This window comes from Paroedura picta, chromosome 14 (genome assembly GCF_049243985.1).
Source record: "Paroedura picta isolate Pp20150507F chromosome 14, Ppicta_v3.0, whole genome shotgun sequence".
In the NCBI taxonomy this organism is placed as follows: Eukaryota; Metazoa; Chordata; class Lepidosauria; order Squamata; family Gekkonidae; genus Paroedura; species Paroedura picta.
The window spans coordinates 17,937,911-17,957,310 of record NC_135382.1 but is presented as its reverse complement, the minus strand read 5'-3'; the positions used below and the strand labels follow the sequence as shown (position 1 = coordinate 17,957,310).

The window sequence follows — 19,400 nt, the reverse complement described above, 5'->3', positions numbered from 1 at the left end:
CATTCAGCATCATTCATGTCATGGAAGGAAATATATAAAAACGTCATTCACTGGTCCACGTTTTGACAGAATACGTATTTGGATTGAAGCTGTTACTACTCCTCAGCCTTGTCCTTCCAGCTATGGCAGTGGTTCTCAACCTGGGGGTCGTGGCAGGGCAAGCAGCTTGGCCGGGGGACACCATCCACACAACACCCCTGCAGGGTAGATCAAGATCGAGCATTCGTCTCTCTGGAGCAGCGGAAAAGAGCGAGATCAGCATGGTGGGACAAGAGGCAGAGCTGAACTGAGAAACCCCAGGAAAAAAAACATTTATATACGATCATGAACAATGGATCTTTTATTTATTTATATTTTTATACCCCCCCATTCTTTACGGCTCTTCACACCATTGGTCAGTTTCGGTTTAATTTCTGTGAAAGAACCCTTGCATAATTTTATGGTTGGGGGTCACCCCAACATGAGGAACTGTATTAAAGGGTTGTGGCATTAGGAAGGCTGAGAACCACTGCATTACGGAGATGACTCAAAAACCCACAAAACCAAGTCAATGGTCATGACAGACTGGGAGAAAGAGTTACGCGGAGATCTGGAAGGCTGTGTTAAGTTCCAGGCATCCAAAAGTGTCTTCAGCCTGCAAGTGTCTTCCAAGGTGGAGGAAGCTGGTGTATGAACAGCATCGCAGGAGGGAGTGTTTTCCCCAAGCTAGCTTGCCAGGAAAGATCCCTTTTTGCATAGAATGACAAGCTGGGGGGGGGGGGGGCGTTGCTATAATGCAATATTCACCAGTTCCCTTCAGGATTTTTAATTACTCCTCTGTATAGCAATAAAACAAAGGTGGTGACTGAAAAACAAGCTTGGGAGCAGAGGGCAAAGGAAAGGAGTGATTTCATCCATGGAATGACATCACCGCCAGCCTCAAGGTCGAGCAGCCGTCGTTTTGTGGGACGTGGCCTTGGGCCCCTTGCGATCTCACAATCCAGTTCCCAGACCGATTAAAAAGGAGGAATGATCAGAAGTGGAAAACACAGACGGGTTTGAAGCTCACAAGCCTAGAGTCACATGGCAAAGCAAGGCTACATTCTTAGCCTTGCAGGAGAGGAAGCTGAGAGTTATTTAGTACACTGGACTGGCAGAGGGCTAAAGTAGGTTTGGCTCTCTTCTACTGTACACTGCTATAGCGTGCACTTGTTCAGAATTCAACATTCCCCAGCCCTAAAGAAGTACAGCAGGCCTCAACCCTTTGGGCCCTGGCCCCTGCCTGGTGAAATGATCTCCCAGAAAACATCAGGTGCAGGTGCAATTCCACAGGGCTTGTATGATAGAGCTCTTCCACCAGGCATATGGTTGAGGCCAGTAGGCAGGGAAGAACTAAAACAACACATGGGCTTTCCCTACCGACCGACCACCTCGGGCTCTCCTATATTTCCTCCTTATCAAGGGATTGGATAATAACTCTGCCTAAGTTTCATCTGTTCTACTTAATATTTCTGGTAAGGGCTTGAAGGAGGAGCGTGTCTCATGGCTTAAGTACCACTCAGCACTTAACACCCACTGAGGGTGGCTGTCCCGCCCCTGAGTGCCTCCGCCTCCAACCAGCTTGCCTGTCTGTCCAACGGCCAGCCAATCGCCTTCTGTCCCCCACCCCTGGCCACTCCCTCCTCCTTCCACTTCCCTTTGAGGCTTGGAGGCTGCAGATCCCAGCTGTGTGAGAGCTGCCTTTGCCGGTGAGTTCCCTAACAAGCTGCCTGCAGCCTTTCCAGGTCCTGGGGGGAGGGGGAGGCCGTCTGCAGAGTTCTTCCACTCCACTCCCCTAATCTAGAGCCCGTTGAATTCAGGAACGCAGCGGGCTTGGCCCCTAGTATATTTATATGTTGTTATGGTTTTATTGCTATATCGCTATATTGTACGCTGCCCCAAGATTACAGGCTCATGAGGGCAGGGTTATCAATGTAAATAAAAATAAAAAAAAATAAAAACTATGTGTGGAGGGAGGGGGGGAGGTCACTATGAAGGCTGCATACGAGGACAACAAAGTCACACATCCTGCGTCCATCTTGTGCAAGGTTAAAGTTTTCTCTGAGGAGAGGGAAGAACAGACAAGTCTTTGTGCTTGTTAGATTTTTTTCAGAGATGTCAAATTAATTATTTTTTGCAGAAACGGTTAACAGTTGGGTTGCCAGATCCAAGTTGGGAGACGCCTTGAGATTTGAGGATGGAATCTGGGGAGGACAGGGACCTCAGTGGGAGGCAATGCCACAGAACCCCCCCCCCAAAGCTGCCGTTTTATCCAGAGGATCTTATCTCTGCAGGTGAGCTGTAATTTCAGGGGATCCCCAGGTCCCACCTGGACACTGGTATCCCTAGCTAACAACCTACAACTGGCATAAAAACTGAGCAATTCATACTAGGATTGAAATGGAGACAGCCTTGCCCTAATCCTGGCCCCATATGAAAGGGGAACATGCACCTGACATGATGTTCATTTTGAGTGTATCTCAAGCATGGCTCAGGAAATCCAGAGAAAAACAAGAAGGGGAACTGGGGGCAGCTTATTTTGAGTAAGAAATGTACACATTTCAAATTTTCACACCAAAATTTCAAGGTTCCAGTATATTGAGAACTACCATTCAGTCAGGCCGGTCTGAAGAAGCAGAGTAATGTCTGAGTGGCACCTTTAAGACCGGCAAAGTTTTATTCAAGGTTTTATTCAAGCATGATACCTTGAATAAAACTTTGTTGGTCTTAAAGGTGGCCTGGGACTCTAACTTAATCCCCTCCGTCAACGAGGGAGGCCTACTCATATCTGAGAGATATATGTCATACAGGCATGAAGGGCTATTTTAGCAACTGCTTCCTTAAGGAACATTCGAATGCTTTTATCAGACACAGTAAGACTCGCCGTGAAAGCCAGAACCACATTAAATTCGTCGGGCTTTGAAGTGCTGCATATTCATTGTTTTTCTGACACCCGCTTCTGGAACTGGCATTAAGAAAGATTCAAATGAGTACTTCAGAGTTGGTCTGAAGTAGCAGTGGGCTCTGATTTTATAGCATTAAGAAAGTTCTTGGTTACGAACCACCTGAAAGCGCATTCACGCACCCAAAAGAACAGTGCTCTTATTCATTTTCAAAAGGCATGCCGTTTCAATATCATCTACAAAAGTCTGCTCTTTTACAGCGGCTGTTACTAACAGCACTGATGTCACTAAGAACCCAGAGAGAGAAAGGTAAGGAAACTTCCTGATTCGACTCCCCACGAAAGGCTCAGGAAGCATTTCCTTGTATCCGAGTCTGACATAGCAACGTTTTATTGAGCAACCCCACCAAACTGGTCAGAGAACTTGGAAGATTAATTCTCGGCATTATTTAGAGAGGCAGCCTGGTCAGGTAGCTCAGGCTGAGGAACAATTTGTCAAACAGAACCAGTTTCTTAAGCAAACACAAGAAAGCAGGAGGTCCAAAATGGCAATTCTGAAACGGATGCTTTAGTATTGGGCTGCCAGTCCCTGATACCTCTCACATTCTGGAAGTAAAATGATAAGGACTATCGTGAGGGGACAGCAGTGGAGAAACACCACTGTGTTTGAAGGAGGGGTGCCAGCTACAAGTTAGAAAACACCTGGAGATTTTAGGGGTGGAGCCTGAGGAAGGTATGCTTGGGCAGGGACTTCAATGGGGTTTAATGCCATAGAGCAGGGATAGTCAACCTGTGGTCCTCCAGATGTCCATGGACTACAATTCCCATGAGCCTCTGCCAGCCTCCCTGAGGAGACACCCTGCCAAATTGTGCTTAAGGTAATAAATAAATACTTTATTTGGATACCGCCCCATACTGTCAGCTCCCGGCGGTTATCAACATTCTAAAAACCTCCAGGCATTTGAGTGAGGCCAGAGCGATTAAGACTCAGCTCCTCCTCAGTACAACTATAACTATAGCGCCATCATTCTATATGATCTCCCTGTTTGTTTCTCCTGAGTTATGGGTTTGAAAGGGGATTCTAGGAGGGTTAGGGAGGGTCTGGGAGATGGAGTCGCTGCCGTCTGTTGTGTCCCTTGTAATTTAAGGGTTGAGGGGGGTTATGTTTTTATTGTGGGGATTTTTAAAATTGTAACCCACCACTAGCCGCGGGTCTGGGTGGCAGGTAATAAATCACATAACAACAACCCTCTTCCACTAAAACCACCTCCCAATATTAATTCCCTAGGCGGATTTTCAGAGTTTGGAGAGGGTCTCTGTTTACTGGATATTTTAAGTAAGTGGGAATATATCTTGATGTCATTGCCTGGCTTCAACCCTAGCCCTGGAGGAACAGCTCAGATTTGCAGGCCCCCTGGAATTATGTGAGATCCCCCCCTCAAGCAGAGCATTCCACCAGGCTGGGGCCAAGGACAAGAAGGCCCTGTCCCAGGCCAGCTTTGGGGCTGAGAAACCTAAGCAGTTAACGAAACTTAACTATGACTACATCTACACATAACAAAAATCATGATACTCACATGGCTACATGCAGGTTTCGAAATGAAACTCAGAATAGCCCCCGGGGGCAGTTTGCAAAAGCAAAAACAGCGGGGGTGTGGAATAACATAGAGGAAGGAGGGAATAACAGTCTTTTTCTTTGCACTGCGCATAGTCTGCCTTTCTCTCCACAGTTCTAAGGAGTTTGTAAGAAAAAGGCAAGGCCACTGAACTACAATTACAGATTTAGGCAACAACCATCTAAGGCAGGCTTTCTCAACCAGGGCTTCGGGAAACCCTGGGGTTTCTTGACAGCCCTGGGACGGTTTCCTGAATGGGTGGGAGTTAGTTAATTTTTAATATATATTTTAAATGTGTTAAACATCTATCAGGTGATGTGAGGGGAGGGGCCCCAGGTGGGTTGTATCCAGCTATACTTCCCAACCAGATTCTGCACAATTGCGCCACTTCTGGGGTTTCTCGAAGCCTGAAGAACATTTCAGGGGTTTCTCAACAGTAAACAAAAGTTTTAAAAGGCTGATCTAAGGCAAGGCATGCTACAAACAGGACAGGTGGATCACATGTTATAAAACGATGCTGTAAACGCAGATGACACATAGAATAATAACCGCCCCGGATTACAACCCTGTTGCATTATAAAATTCCCTCCTGGCTCACACATTTTATTACAGTTCTAATCTCTTGTTTAAAATGCCCTGTTGCATATTCTTTTTTCCCCCCACATCTTGTGGAATGACAGAAGTGAGGGAGCCTTCCTGACCTTCTCAATGCAGTAGGTCAGGGGTAGTCAACCTGTGGTCCTCCCGATGTCCATGGACTACAATTCCCATGAGCCCCTGCCAGCAAATGCTGACAGGAGCTCATGGGAATTGTAGTCCATGGACATCTGGAGGACCACAGGTTGACTACCCCTGCAGTAGGTAATTTCCACAGAATAATGGGCAAATTCCACCCATAGCAATTTTTAAGGTATTATCAGCAAAGCTCTTGAAAGACTGGCCATAAAAAAGGACGAATGCACACTGTGTAATGTCTGATGGGCGCTTCTGTCAAAGCTTTCAGGATCCAGTTAAATGAGACCTCAAGCACAGAGCTGGGCTGCCAAGCTTTGTGTAATACGCGATCAAGCAGCACGCTAAAAATCCCTTCCATTAGCTTAAAGACTTTCTGCTACAAGTGAATAGTCACTGATAATCTTGCAGCCTCCCATATACTGTTCTGCAATTCCTGATCCTGTTGTTAAACGAAGACAAAAAGGAGAAGCCTGGATTTCTTATGCTCACACAACTAGGTTGCAGCTGTTCATACAGTTTTCATTTAACGAGTGAAGAGGGAGGAGCTTCTTTAACTTTGACATGTTAGCTAAGTATGTTCTCTAACATAGCTCTTTGTACATAGAGCAGTCCACATTCACAAGGTTCCAAAAAGATCCGATAGGCCTCAACCAGAGCCAGGGCCTTTTCAGCCCTGGCCCCGGCCTGATGCAATGCTCTGCCAACTGAGATCAGGACCTTGGACAGTTCTGCAGGGCTTGTAAGAAAGAGCTATTCCGCCAGGCCTTCAGTTGAGGCCTAAAAAACATATGATCTGCCGGACCCCCTGTCAGAATCCTCTGACCAATTGAAATGGCCATCTTTATAATGTCACCTCTCTCCCTAGAAGAGCGGCCAATTCGTTTCATTCTTGTTTTAATACTTACGATTTAATATATTTCTTTTAAGTCTCTATTTTGTATACAACTTTTGTATACAGTAGGGCGCACTTCCTACAGACAGTAGTAACTTTGGAAGCAACTAACAGCTTCACTTTGCTGAAAACATTTCTCACACCTTGGCGGGACACGCGAGCGCAAGGCCCCAATATCTATAGGGACTTCCAGCCTTATACAGCTTGCGGTCCGCACACATGCTCAATGAGCAATGTGCACATTCAGTTATTAACAGAGCATACATACTGCCTTTATTCATAACTGCAGTTTGTAAGCTGCATAAATACGAAGACCCTCTACTACTCACAGTGTGAAGGCCCTCTGTGCCCCCTGAAGGCCCCCTGGAACCACAGTGTCCCCAGCATGTGCTACTAGGATCAATGGCTTCTGCTTATGGAGAAGACAAAGGGGACAGAAGGAGCAGTTCTTGGCACCAAATCATTCCCTAAAGCTTGGGGGGGGGCAGACCTCAATTTGGTAACACTAATCCTGATTTTCTTTCCCTCTCCCCCCTCCCCTTTCTTCTTAAATCTCATCTCAGTTATTAAAAGTCTACAAGAGCATTTCACAGAGACACAAGATGGAAGCCTGCCAGTTTGTTTGGACGCCAGCTCTGAGTAGGTCATTCCTGGCTTAGCCGCAAACCACAAATGGAGCACAAGGAAAACACAAGGCCTGTTCCCTCGCACATGCCTCTAGCCCCCCCCCTCCCAAAATCTGGACCTGCTACAGTCATTGAGAAAAACATAAACCGTGGACCAACCAGATCACCACTGGAGAATTCAAACTACAGCCGTCAACAAACCACGCGTCCCGAAGCCAACTAATAGCAAGAACAGCTGAAAGGCAAGAACTTCAGTTGACTTTTTTATTGTTAATGTTTTTTTAACTTTTCACACTTACAGCAAAAGCCGTTTTAATAACAGGCGCAAAAATCTCTACCGCTTAGAGATTTTTTTTTTAAGGGCTGGATGAGGAGTTCAAGGCTTTTCAGTTTAGGAAAAAAGACAACAGTGAAACATGATGGAGAGGTTTATAAATCCTACAAGAGACGGGAAAAGGGATTTGGGGACCTTCTTCCCCTACCGTAGCACTAGAACTTGAGCGCACGCAATAAAGATGACGGGGAGAAAGATTTAGAGCGGACAAGAGGAAGCATTCTTTACTCGTTGCGTAGTTTGATTGTGGAGCTCCCTGCCAGAGGAAGCAGGGATGGCCACGAGCAAAGGGGATTTGGTGGATTCATGGAGGAGCACCTATGTGAGACAGGGGCTGGATCAGGCAGACTAGTGCTCTGCTTTAGAACAACAGCCTTAGAAAAGAAACAGCTGAAAGATAGAGAAGGGTGAAGCACAGAGCCAGATAGGTACAGTGGTTAAGAGGCTGGCCTCCAATCTGGAAAACTGGCTTCAATTCCACATGCCTTCTCCACATCCAGCCAGCTGGATGACCCTGGGCCCATCACAGCTCTCTCAGCACTCTCTCAGCCTCATCTACCTCACTGGGTATATGTTGATGAAGGCCAGTTGGGTTTTATACCCTGTTTTTCACTGCCTGAAGGAGTCTCAGTTGCTTCCAATCGCCTTCCCTTCCTCTCGCCACAATAGACACCCTGTGCGGGAGGTGAGGCTGAGAGAACTGAGAGAAACAAAGAGGACGTAAGGTTTTTATACTCCAATTTTCAGTGTTTCCAAAATTCAAAAATGTGAAACCTGAAGAGACTACAAAGAGCAGTAGTAGGATTTAGTTACTCAAAGCTTGTCAAAAGGCCTTAAAGAATTCAAGGAAGCAAAGGAAGGGAAGAAGCTAAGTGTCCTAGTGAGAGTTTTACACAGCTTTGGGGCCACTACAGAAAAGGCCCTTTTGTATGCTGCACAGTGTTCTATCAGTTTGGTGGAGTGGTTAGGAGTGCGGACTTCTAATCTGGCAAGCTGGGTTCAATTCTGCACTCCCCCACATGCAGCCAGCTGGGTGACCTTGGGCTCGTCACCTTGGCACTGATAAAGCTGTTCTGACTGAGCAGTGATATCAGGGCTCTCTCAGCCTCACCCACCCCCCAGGGTGTCTGTTGTGGGGAGAGGAATGGGAAGGCGACTGTAAGCCGCTTTGAGCCTCCTTCGGGTAGGGAAAAACGGCATATAAGAACCAACTCTTCTTCTTCTTCTACCATAGCCAAATCAAACAGTAGTGATGTGTTTCTCTAAGGATAAACATTCTGGAAGAGAAGGAAAACATCAGCCTCTCCCTTTCCTTCACATACACAGTGCTGTGGAAACTGCTTTCCCATGGGCATGTACATGACTATGAAGCGCATAGGAGTGCTGCAACCATGTAGGTGGGATCAGTCACCTGGGACTTTCCAAGCAAGTGTGCAACCTTCCAGACAGGGAGGAAAGCACCATGTCACCCTGGGAAAGAGGGAAAATGTATGCAGAACATGAGCAAGATTGCAGGTTCAATCCAAGAATGATTGCCCTACCAGGCTTGAGAAATACATTGGAAAGTCATTCACAGCCCATGGGACAGTGAGCTAGAGCTAGATGAACCAATAGGCCAGCTGAGTCTGAACAAGCTTCATGTTTATGTTCTTCAAACGCATGGGGAAACTGCTCACAGACTCTTAGAGGTCTATGAATGAGACAGAGAGAGAAAAAGAGAAAGGGAGAGAAATAGTCTGCACAGGCCTGCTTCAAACTGACTTCTTAAAAAAGTTTGAGAAGCATACACTCTGGCTGCCTAAACACGTCAACAGAAACCTGAGAAACCAAGGCATACAAATGAAGTCAGGCTGGGATAAGATAAGGTTTCGAATTCAGAACTTACAGTATAAGTCAGTACTCTTCAGATGGGATAAAATTTCAGAGAATCTGAGCTACTGACTGTGGGGAAAGAGGACAACGGGGTGATAAGACAAGCAAGAGAGTTCTGAGGGAACCATGACTGGCCCAAGGCCACCCAGCAGGCCTTACGTGTCTCAAAGGGGCTTACAGTCACCTTCCCTTCCTCTCCTCATAACAGGCCTCTTGTGAGGCAGGTGGGGCTGAGAAAGTTGTGAGGGAACCATGACTGGCCCAGGGCCACCCAGGAGCTTCATGTGGAGGAGTGGGGAAACCAACTCTTCTCCCTGGTACTACACTGGCTCTCATGGCATCTTAAAGATGCAGAAGCTTGTGGCACCCTAAAAATGAACGTGCTTTCATGGGCAAGAGTCACATCCTCAAATACCAGAGTCAAGTCCTCGCTAGATGACTGTGGAAAAAACCAGAAACAAACAGCGGGGTCAGAGGTCTGTGAAATGCAGGAAAACAGACCCTGGGTTATTTTCATCTTAGCTGACTATCATGGCTACCTCTAAGGAAGAAACACAGAAGACTGAGAAGACCCAGAGCATAGGGGGCTGGCCATGGGAAATGATTCACATAACTCAGCATTGGCCACTGTGAATAAAAACACACATGAGGAGACATATACCTCTCATCCCATGAGGACATGCAGAAGAGGAACCAGGATAGGGTCTAGAATCCAGTGCACACCCACTGCATCTCCCTCCTTTTACATTTTCATCAACTGCCAACACCCACAAACAAATACAGAGTAAAGTGGTGCTTAAGCAGCCAAGGTATCACAGGGCCACAACATGAAAGATGGGAATGCAGTTGGCCGAAAGGAACAGGCAGTTCAGGACTATTTCAGCCGCTACACAGAGACCACTGAGCTACTTTTAATAGGAAGTCCCTGGTCAATGCCAGTGAGTTCCAAGGACCTGTAGGACATGTTCTGTGTTTTGGGTCTACATAAAAAAAAAATTGGTTGATGAAGCTATGCTGTTCATAGGGTCATTGATTTATACCACCATGATCCTTATTCATATATTGTTAGAGACAGGGACGCATGGCGAAGACTTTCTGATAGAATCGCCAAGGGTCGGACATGACTGAATGGATATCATCATCATCATCCCTTTTAAAACCAACCATATCTTTTCATGATCCACACAGTCAAAAACTTTGCAGTAATCTATGAATCACAAGCTGATTTTCTTCTGACATTCTTTCATATGCTGCCATAATCAACATAAATTTGCAATATGATCTGTAGTGCCTCTTTTTTCTGAATACAGCTTGAACATACGGCATTTCTCATTTTATATACAGTAACAGTCTTTGCTGTAAGATTTTGATCACCACTTTACTTGTGTGAGAAATTAATGCAATGGCACAATAGTTGCTGCAGTCTTTTATGTCTCCTTTTTAAAAAATTGGAATGGAAACTGACCATTTCCATTCTGAGGGCCATTGTTTTGTTTTCCCTATTTGATGGCATATTCTTATTTAGAGACTCGTGATGGAAGTTTCTGGAGCTTGTTATAGCTCTATTGATACCCCATATATTCCTGGAGATAGGTTTCTCAAAACTGCTGTGAGTGCAATTTTTACTTCAGTTTCTAAAACTACAGTTCTTCTTCAATAGATTCTTCATTTAAAGAATCTGTCATCCTTTCATCTCAGTCGGTATAGCAAGAATAATTCTCGCACAGCTGTTTTCTTTGTATATTCAAACATGTTGTTTCAAAAAAATAGCATATCTGAATCTTATCAGTATACATACTCTAATTATCACTTGTTGCAAAATTATTTTATTTCTCTATATGACAGAAACTTTCACCAGATATTTAACATGAGCAAATACACTTCTGTAGGGCTAGAGGTGCTGAGCAAAATTTCAATGAGCCCCAGCTTGCTAGCTGCTAAACAAACAGTACATGTATCTCAATTTACACAAAGAACATATAATGAACAAGTCCGTATTATAACATTACTAAGAATTATATGAAATTAATATAAGAACTGTAATTCCTTTCAACCAGCAGTATCCTGCGTTTGCAACAGAACAGCCAATGCAAGCAGAAACATCTGCTCCAATCTAAAGTTTAGGCACTATTTAAACATGTGGATTTTTGATATACAATCCTCTTTGGCAACCGGGACAGATATTTTTGTCTTGTATTAATTGGCCAGACTTTGGCTAATGGCACCCTGTGGTCTGGCAAAGGGTTCCAGGGATCAACTGGACGCTGTATGAAAAGAAAACTAAAAACTCACTGGGTGATTAAATAAAATTAATAAGAATAGATAAAATTCCTAGCCCATGCTCTTCTCCCTCACTATACCGAAAAGGCACTGAATGAACTTGGCAAGTTTAGAATTGAATCAACGCAAGATCTCTCTCACTTGAGAGGGGATGAGACACCCTCTTCCAATAAGATCTAGCAGGATTGAAGACAAGACAACCCATACCCAATCTCCTGTATCATTTGATGGCTTTTCTCCATGGGAGCACATGACCCCAAGATCCTCTCACCATATGCTGCTCAATACATACCGGGTAGCAAGATGCCACCCGAATCAAGCTCATAGGAAAGACAGTCCCAGACCCTCAGGACCTGAATTCTTTAAATAAGCTGTTGAAAACATGGAGTGCTATTTCTTCCTAACCCCCCCCCCCTTTTCAGACCAAAGGACTTGGATAAGGCTGAGAGATATTTTGCAGTGCATAATATATGGGACAAGGGTAGCAAAGCAAACAAAGGTTCCTTGTATATCTGTATTATAATCTACTTGCATTATTACAGGGTCAGTCTTTGGAGAAGGTGGAAGAACTAAAGCGACAATAACCCCGAGAGGGATTGTTAACAGGTAAATCGGGGCCTTTCTCCCAAGTAACCTCTCTCTCTACCACAACCACCATCAAACAAACAAAAGCGCCAATAAACCCTCTGTGGATTATCAGCTGTGTTTTGTTTTATTTTCCCAGCACTCAGATCCGTCTGCAAACACACATCATCTGCTCCATAGTTAAACAGGGTGTTTTTCTCAGACTGACAGGCCAGATTCTAGGAGAATCAGAAACGACAGCCACTACATTCTTGGCTGAAATCTGCACCACAAGGAAGTGAACAGAACCCACTAGTCCACAATTTAAGAGTCATCTAGAAGCAATTCTTATGCACTATAGGCTAATGGTCATGGGACGTTTTGGAAACCTTACTGGAGATATAACAGAAGAAGCAAGACGAAGTACACCACAGTCGATGGCCAGGTTTAATTCTGGATTTTAAAAATCTAGACAACCAGCATCTTGGGACACTGTTCTATGATGACAGTCTCAGCATGTCAGGCTGTTTAAGATGATCTCTTGAATTAACTGGTCCAGTGGTCCCTGAAGACAACTCTATAGACCCCAAACAAATTTCACCTGCCTGTTTTGTGCCTTCCTTCTTTGTATCTCCCACACAGATCAGAGAATCACTGCAAAGAGCTGGCTTGCACAATCAATGGCACGTAGTCATTTCAGACCTGAGCACATTCCTAAGACGCAGGTAAGCCTACTGTATAAACCAGGAGGTCATGCAGGTCACCCCAAATGCCATAATCACAGGCCCTGTATTTCAAAAACCATTCTTGGACATGGTAGCCATATGCACTGGGTGACAGAGGCGTGAACCAAGGTACCCAAATCCAACCTATGGTGTCATGCCAACTCTACTGTATCAGAAATATCAACTTTCTAACCACCTGCTACATATACATTATAAGCCCCAATAGGACCGTCTTTGCCACTAAGCATTTATTCTAGTTTTATGCAGTACATCCTTTAGTAAACACAGATGTTGTGGCCAGCACCTATTTTAGACAGCTGTTCACATTTTTAATTTAAAACACCTTCCTTCTCCCCCTTGCTTTTAAAGATTCATCCCAACTTTTGAATTGTCTCATTCCAACTTTTGAATTGTCTCATAAGATTAAGTGTAATTGATACATGCCAAACTGGTGACCTTTGACCTTGGCTTCCGGCTTTGCTAATTCTCACCTTGTGAAGGGTACAGTGGTTTTGAGGAATTCTATTTTCATTCCTTGAAGTCACCAAAAAGACTTTTTGTTTTGACTGAATCCTCTGTTGACAGTCAAGGCTAGAAGTATTTGGTTGTTACAGTATGCCAGCTGAATAAACTGAGATAAACTTCTCAGACAAACCCAGAATACGAAATTGAGTCAGAGCGGAGAGGAACAGAAGAGGAGAGAAGCCCAGCCTGGGGAGATGTGCTCACATTTCTGCAAATAAATCATTAAAACTCCTGATTTTTTAAAGTCAGAACAAGCGTTTTAGAATGGAGCAATTTACCTTCTGCAAGTGAAGTTTAAGTGGAAATAAAACAAAACAAAAACATTAAATCTTTGCATTTCAACTTAAGCTTACAAGGACCATAGCCCATTATCAGACAGATAAAGTTAAGAGCACTAGGTCTTTTTTAAAAATCAGTTTCTATTTCTGGCAGCTATACCTCCTTGGAAAAGCTACACGTAACACGCTAAAGTCCTTCCAAGAAAGCGCACTGCACTTCAGAAACTTCTAGAAGGTGACAGTCAGTTTTTCTCCCCAGCTCCTAAATCAGTCCAACTTATTAACTCACAAGTTATGCATCTGCTGATATAAATGCTAACATGTGAAGCTGCTGTGCACTTAGGGCTGCTAACTAACTGCCTGCCCCTTTAACAGAGGCTTAATAGGATGTTATTTAGGTCCATGCCATGAAAAACCTCAGCTCCCATTTCCACACATCTATTAAAGGGGCAGGCCAGTTTCCTGCAGACCAAACCTACTTAGACTGAATCAGGCCCTTGATCCATCAAGGTCAGGTGTCCCTTTTGACTGGCAGTGGTTTTCCAAGGTCCATCTCATCACCTATTACCTTGTCCTTTTATGGGAAAGCAGCACTCGCTAAAACCACAAACATCAATTGGGAAGAAACGCACACTCCCCAAAATTGGGAGACTTAACATTTCACAGTCTTTTCTTTCAGAGAAATCTCATTAGGAGTATAACTAGGACCCCCCACTGCAGGTAGAATTACACCCCAGAATTGCCTTAAATAGGTGGGGGATAAAGCCAGCAAGCCTACTAGGTTGCCCCAACCCCCCGTCCCCAAGCAGTTTCATAGAGGGTCTTACAAACCTTTTGGACACCACCAACCGACTCTTTCACAAAAGCAAACACGTCCCTCTCCAGTTTTCCCAAAACCATTTCTCCTTATTCCTTTCACAGCAAGGGCTGTTCTAAAAGGTCACCTATTCCTACACTGTGGTCTAATCATGCTTCTGCCTAGTACTTTAATGGAAAAGAGTAGACAATCAGAATTTAATGGCAACATTTGTAAATGCTGTACTTATGGGTATTTTTTTTTCATAGAAAAGACCCCTAACTGTACTTAACCGTCAGAAATAGAACAGTAGATGTGAGCCCCAGAATGGAGATACAGCTGTCAGGGTCGAATTTGTACATTAAAGCTCAAAGTCAGGTCAAAGTATAGAATACCACAAGCAGAAAGGAGACAGGAGCACTAAACCAAACACAACAGATGGGCAAAACATTGCTACGATTATTTGTACACACACCTACATATAGAGCTTCCTTAACCAGGGGATTTCTGAGACATATTCCTCCCTCCCAGCCTGCTTGCTTTAGTAAAGAAAGGTAAGACTTCAAGAGATTACCTGTCTTCTTGGAACAGAAATATGACATGTACAGCAAGGGAGATACAGGTGGTTTCGTACTCTTTCCAAAATAGAAATTCAAAAAAAAAAAAGGCATTTCAAATCTCCTTTTTTTAAAGTGCCTCGTCCAGGTTACCTCTCTAGCTCGCCTCTCTCCCCTGTCAATGGACCCAAACCACACTGGGAGGTTAAATAAACACACAAAAATCTTTTAACAAAAACACTATAAAGCAACTCACGATTATAGGAGGAGGGAAAGCAAAGGCAGGCTGTAAAACTGAGACCAAAAGGAACCACTGATGTATAGACACAAACCACCCCATAGCATTTTCCCCTCATATGACTAGTTTCTTCTCACTAGCCTGCCGGAGCCTAACCGGGGGCAGGAGAGGGGAAAAATAAAGCAGGGTCTTACAAGCACCACCTTGTCGAGGAGCCTTTGAAACCCAACTCAACAAATGAAAAAGCAAAGACAGCATTTTTGATTTTATCGGGGGGGGGGGGAGAATGTCACTTAAAAAAAAATGGAGAGCCCAACAATCTAATACAAACACCCATGTGATACCTGGGGAAAGGGGCTTGCATTTGGGGGGGGGGTTGAAAGAAAAGTCCCCCCTTCTCCTCCGCCACCCCCCATTGCCTTTACTCCCCCCACTCCAAAGACTTACTTTTTCTCCCCTCTTATCAATTGCCCGAGCTGTTAAAGGACCGAGAGCTCCCACCAGCCTCTTCCGTCTCCCTTCTTCAGAGCCGGGGGGGGGGGGGCGAAGGAGGGCTCTGTTTCGGTTTCTCCTCCAGCGGGGGTGGGTCAGGAACAGGGCTCAGAAGGAGGGGGGGGGAGAGAAGCGCGTCTGCAGTTTTTGCTTCCTCCTTGCAGCGGGCTGGAGGGGAGCCGGGAAAAAGAAACCGGGGGGGGGGGGGGGAGAGAGAATCCGACAGGGCTGGCAGAGGGGGGGGGGTCATTCAGCGCCGGGACCAACCCGGGGGGCGGGGGGAGAGGCGAGCTTTCTTTCGCTGGTCACTCGACTCGCGCGGCGGCGGCGGCGGCACTGCTGCTGCTGGGATGAGGTCATCGGGGTAAAAATAAAGCGATGCCGTCACTGGAAACCAATCCCAGGGAATGAGCAACGCCGCCGCCGCAGCCGCCGGGAGGGAGGGGGGGGGAGGAGGAGGAGCGGCAGCCAGGGCTGGGCTCTCCCCCGGCCGGTCCCCAAGTGGGGGGGGGGGAACAGAGCTCTGGCTCCCCCCTCCCCGGTCGCTCCAGCCCGGCCCTCTTGCTGCCCCCTCCCTCCTGCCACTTGGGCCAGCAGAGTGCGGACAGGTTGCAGCACACACACACACATATATACCCGGCGAGCAAGCCCGGCTCGGACCTCCCCTTCCCTCCCCGTCCTGTCCCGCTGGCCGAAGCCAGGGCGAGCTGGACCCCAGTCCGCGCACCTCCAGCCCGGCCCATCGCGCTCCCTCCCCATGCAGCCGGCTGGGCGACCTCGGGCCCCACCCGACCTTGCGGGGTGTCTGCGGTGGGGAGAGGAGGGGGAACGGTGTTTGGCAGCCGCTTGGAGAGACACGAGGCCTGCCGGGTGACTTCGGGCTGGTTGCAGTTCTCTTAGAGCTTTTCTCACCCGTGCAGTTCTCTTGGGGCTCTCTCAGCCCCACCTACTGGACAATCTGTGGCGGGGAAAGGAAGGGAAAGGAGTTTGTAAGTTTCAGGATTGTCAAGCAGTGGTCCCCAACCCCCGGTCTGGAGACCAGTCACGGTCCGTAGATCAGTCGGTAACAGGCCACGGCTCCTCCTCGTCCTTCTCCCCAGCTGCTGCCTTGGGGGCTGCCCTGACACTCTGCCACCAGCGGCCGCCATGGCTGGGGCTCCCCCTCAGCATGGCACTGCACAGCTGATGCTGGCAGCGCCCCCCAGCAGGCGGTGGGAAGTCAGGGGCACCGGTGGGAAAGCAAGCGGAGCAGGGGCTCAGGTGGCTATGATGTCCCTTGGCAAAAGACACTCCCCCCCCCCGGGCTTCAGTAAAATTGTCAAGTGTTGACCGGTCCCCAGTGATAAAAAGGTTGGGGATCACTGTTCTAAAGTGTCATTGAAAGAAGAAAGGGTTTTGAATGTGGGGATGGTTTTATATTTTATTGTGAGGTTTTTATCATGGTGACCTGGTGCAAGCCAGCTTGCTGAGCGTGGTAGGTAAAACACATACATACATACATACATACATACATACATACATACATACATACATGACACATGAGTGACATTGGGACTGTCATGGTTCTCTTAGAGCTCTCTCAACTGCAGAAACCTGTTGGGGGGAGAGGAAGGGGAAGGGTTTGTAAGCCGCTTTAGGATTCCATTGGGTAGTGAAAAGCAGGGTATAAAAAACCCGCTCTTCCCAGTGACCCACCAGGAACTTTCCCCATTTCTATGCCCCCCCTGGAGTCCAGCTCCAGGTGGCTTACCATGGAGAAGGTGGACAGGTGCCCCTGCACTCAAACATTGTTCTAGGAAAACAGCCCATTAGCTGGCTGCTTGTTTGTTTAAGTCAAGGACTAGGGTGTAAAACCCGCATAACTCAGCCTGCCAACTTCCAGGTGGTGACTGGAGATCTCCTACCGTGACAAGTGGTCTCCAGCTGACCGAAGAAAGTGGCTGCTTTGGACAAGGAAGCTCTGACATTATAACCCTTTGGAGCCCTTCCCCTCCTCAGGCTCCACCCCCAACCCAGAGTTGGCAACCCAGATGACCGCTACCCACAAACCAGACCTTGGGACAGAAGCAGACCATAAAAGCACAGGAAAGATCATCGATAACCCTGGTTAATGGGAAAGGGTTTGGCTAAAAGACTAGAAGGCAGGTACAAGGCCAGCTCCCAGAGGTAGAACGTGTCTGCCCAGTCTACTTGTCTGCCCCCTGTTGTCACATCATGCTTCCCTCTTAGGCCCCATGGCTCAAGAGGCTTCCGTGTGTCAGATTTTGCGTCATGGTGACCAGCCCTCCCAAAATGGCCAATGATGGGCCGGGAGGGGGTGGGAAGGGGAGGGGCCCCGGCTGGGCATGTCCACAGCTCTGCTTCCCGATCTCATATTCGGCATGACGGAGCCACTTCTGGGGTTTCTTGACGCCTCAAGAATGTGAACAATAAAACCATAAACTATACACATAAATACATTTAAAACGATTAAAGACTAACAACACAATAGCAAGCCAAATGGTTGCCTAATATCCCTCCTTGAAGGGGGATGTAGGAGGAGAACCCCAAGCTGGTAAGGGAGGCTTGTTTTATCAATAGAGAGTTTGAAATTAAAAACTGCAAATGTCCCAGGGCCCAGGGGAGGGGTGCATGACCCCTAGGGTAACTGACAGGCAGATGCTCTGCCACTGAGCCACAGCACCTTCCATGACATGCTGGCTCTCAGAGTGCAAAGAAATGGGGGAGGGGGCTTCTGTTGTTTTGTTTGTACGTATGCCGGAGCATGGATGTGCAATGGGATGGTCTAGCCAGACCTCAGAAGCTAAGCAGGGTTGGCACCAAGATGGACATTCCCCAAGGAGGATCCTACAGAAGAAGGCCATGGCAAACCACCTCTGCTCCTTGCTTGCCTTGAAAGCCCCTTTCTGGGGCCGCCATCCGTCCTGGTGTTTGCATCTGAGAATCCCCCAAGGTATAATTAAATCTAGCACTTCCCTCCCAGTGGAAGGAAACCTGGCCTCTGGCTGAACAGGGAGGGAGGGGATTAGGAAATTAGAATTGTTTAATGTGTGATCACCAGCTGCCTATTATTGTTGCATTTTTGTAAGGGGTGATTTTATGGCTTTTATTGTATTTTAGTGCTTTATGCGAGATCATTGGAAAAGCAGCAGTATAAAAATCAATCAATCATTAAGTTGTGACTTGGCAGCACTTAGGTATGTATGCGGGGGAATTCAGCCAAGGGAGCTCGCCGTCTTTGGTGATGCATCGCAGACAGCGAAATGCCACCCCTGTGAGAACCAGGCCAAAGTCAGCATGGACTGCCCTGCCCACGGCAGGAATGCATTCAGAAAACTAAACAAATAAGAACACACTGGATTGATGTTGTTCGACAAATGTACAATGCCGCTTTTTCAAAGCAAATGCACCATGTCCCCGGAAATGATCAGTCAGGTTAATTCCTTTAAACTTATTTTTAATGCAATGTTTTAAAATCTAGGTAAATTTACTTCATCTATGCCCTGCCTTTCTCTCCCAAGGCCTGAACCATCTGAAATGGGCATAAAATGGATTCATTTCCTTCCCTTACACCCTGCCTTTCTTCCCTATGTGGTCGCAGGGCAGCTCCCCACAATCTTCTCTCCTCCATCCTGTCCATACAACGATGACATCAGAAGCTACCGTGAGCTGGCAACCCCAGGAGTCAATGTGACAGGTTTTCTAAACCAGCCTTTCTCGTTTTTGTTTTTTTTTTTACCACCGAGAAACCCCTGGAACATTCTTCCCTCAGAATGTCTCAGTGCTCAGGAGTGTATAATGATATTCCTAGCTTGGATATCTCTTGCATGTAATCTTCCAAACACTGGATTGGTGTGTGTAGGGCTTGGGGGGGTGGCATACGGAACCATCCCGATGTGTGGAAATGAGGACTTTTGCCATGAATCTCTTGATGGCTCATGAAGAGTTGC

General features: G+C 46.5%; 1 protein-coding gene across 1 annotated transcript in view; it reads right to left on the bottom strand.

Moving 5' to 3' along the window:
• The window catches only part of DUSP16 (dual specificity phosphatase 16), a 47,614-nt gene extending 31,977 nt beyond the window's left edge, over positions 1 to 15,637 (bottom strand). The window contains exon 1 of the mRNA XM_077310779.1: positions 15,406 to 15,637. The gene's annotated coding sequence lies outside the window, so the exon portion shown is untranslated. The remainder of the gene's footprint in view (positions 1 to 15,405) is intronic.
• Positions 15,638 to 19,400: the final 3,763 nt, after the last annotated feature.